At 42.5% G+C, this 2,460-nt stretch overlaps 1 pseudogene across 1 annotated transcript; it reads left to right on the top strand.

The window, feature by feature from the left end:
• The first annotated feature begins 386 nt into the window (after positions 1 to 386).
• On the top strand, positions 387 to 1,719 carry LOC108524199 (periodic tryptophan protein 1 homolog pseudogene; annotated as a pseudogene). Its single transcript, XR_001883999.1, has one exon. The product of XR_001883999.1 is annotated as a periodic tryptophan protein 1 homolog pseudogene (transcript).
• Positions 1,720 to 2,460: the final 741 nt, after the last annotated feature.

Here is a 2,460-nt window from a genome sequence, read left to right as displayed (position 1 = left end):
AGGGATTGCATTGGGGAGTTATACATGATATAAATGATGAATTGATGGGTGCTGACGAGTTGATGGGTGCAGCACACCAACATGGCATAAGTATACATATGTAACAAACCTGCACGTTATGCACATGTACCCTAGAACTTAAAGTATAATAAAAAAAAGTATTAAATATAAAGTGCATATAATTATATATGCACTTACATATAATCAAATAAATATTATTTAAGCCAAAACAATGAGATATTTTTCAGCTACTAAATTATCAATAGTTAAAACCTATTCAGCGTGAGCGGCCCCGTGCGGAGCCCCGAGTGTGTGGCCGCAGCCCGGCTGTGGTCCGTCATGCTGCGCCCGAGTTTCTAGCCTGACAGGCCCTTGACCTGAGGATCATGAACCGCAGCTGCCAGGTGACATGTGTGGCCTGGGTCCGCTGCGGCATGGCCAAAGAGACACCAGACAAGGTAGAGCTGAGCAAAGAAGAAGTAAAACGTCTCATTGCTGAGTCAAAGGAGAAATTACAAGAAGAAGGTGGGTGGTGGCATTGATGAAGAAGAGACAGGCAGTCCTTCAGAAGATGGCATGCAGAGTGCACGCACCCAGGCATGCCCAAGAGAGCCCCTGGAGGATGGTGACCCAGAGGACGACAGGACGCTCGATGATGATGAGCTGGCTGAGTACGACTTTTATAAATATGATGAGGAAGATGACCCAGATGCTGAGACTCTTGGTGAGTCTCTCTTGGGTCTTACGGTCTACGGGAGTAATGATCAAGATCCTTACCTTACTCTGAAAGATACAGAACAATATGAACGTGAAGATTTCTTGATTAAGCCCAGTGATAATCTCATAGTTTGTGGCGGAGCTGAACAGGACCAGTGCAATTTAGAGGTGCATGTTTATAATCAAGAAGAAGACTCTTTTTATGTACATGAGGATATACTCTTGTCTGCATATCCTCTGAGTGTGGAATGGCTGAATTTTGATCCTAGCCCAGATGATTCTACTGGAAATTACATTGCTGTAGGAAACACGACCTCTGTTATTGAAGTGTGGGACCTTGATATAGTGGACTCTTTAGAGCCAGTCTTCACACTCAGAAGTAAACTTTCAAAAAAGAAGAAAAAGAAAGGAAAGAAGAGTTTCTCAGCAGAAGGGCATACCGATGCTGTCCTTGACCTTTCATGGAATAAGCTAATCAGAAATGTTTTAGCAAGTGCGTCAGCGGACAACACTGTAATTCTGTGGGATATGTCCTTGGGGAAACCAGCAGCTAGCCTTGCTATACACACAGACAAGGTCCAAACGCTGCAGTTTCATCCATTTGAAGCACAGACTCTGATTTCTGGCTTTGTATGACTGCCGAAGTCCAGATGAAAGCCATCGAATGTGGCGATTCAGTGGGCAGATAGAGTGACTTGGAATCACTTTTCACCTTGTCATTTTTTGGCCAGTGCAGATGATGGCTTTGTGTATAATTTGGATGCAGGTTCAGATAAGCCAATGTTTACACTTAATGCACACAATGATGAAATCTCTGGTCTTGATCTTAGCAATCAAATCAAGGGCTGTCTCGTGACTGCTTCAGTTGACAAATACATGAAGATCTGGGACATCTTAGGAGATAGGCCAAGTCTAGTTCATTCTAGGGACATGAAAATGGGAGTTCTCTTCTGTTCTTCATGTTGCCCTGATTTGCCATTTATTTGTGCCTTTGGAGGTCAAAAGAAGGGCTTTGGGTCTGCAGGTCTCCTTCGGTAAATGAAGCATGTTGGAAAGGACCGAGAGACGGCATGTTCTCAGGAGTGCCAAAGAAATTCATCCTTTTAGTGGAACCTTTTGGACAGCAGGAGCTCAAGACCACACCCATGGAGTCTCTACTGAAATCATCTAATTTCCAGTTCACCTTAAACTGGGAATTTTGAAAAAGTTGGCCCTAAAAAATGTCCATGTGTGGCAGCACCATACGCAAGTGACTGAAACCACAATTCATTATCTGACTGCCCTGATATCCTTTTTGCAACTGTGGTGGCACCACAAACAAGAGCTGGTTCCTTTGTGCTTGCTCTTCAAATGGATGGTTTTTGTGAAGGTTTGTTGCATTTCTTCTAAAAAAAGAGTAACTAAAAAAGGATTCTTACAAACAATAATCCTCAAAACCATACCATCTGTCACAGTTAATCTAGCGGTTTAGCAAATATGTTAGTAATTTATAGAATTTTAAAGCATAAAATCCTGTAATATCAAAAGATGGGTAAACCTAGGCCTGGAAAGGTTGTTATTTGGCTAAGATTGCACAGGAGGCCACAAACAGAGGCAAGTGCCCCAGAGACTCCACTTTCCTTCCTAACTATTCTCAAATTAATGCTCTTGATTGAGAAGCATGCTCAATGCAACTCATAGAGTTTGGTAAGTAAAAGTTACATGCCCCTGTTTTCCTAGCATGATATTCACTGTTATCAAAGA

Source organism: Rhinopithecus bieti, unplaced genomic scaffold (genome assembly GCF_001698545.2).
Source record: "Rhinopithecus bieti isolate Rb0 unplaced genomic scaffold, ASM169854v2 scaffold_82109, whole genome shotgun sequence".
In the NCBI taxonomy this organism is placed as follows: domain Eukaryota; kingdom Metazoa; phylum Chordata; class Mammalia; order Primates; family Cercopithecidae; genus Rhinopithecus; species Rhinopithecus bieti.
Note: the sequence above shows the minus strand (reverse complement) of the source record. Positions and strands in the feature narration are given on the sequence as shown.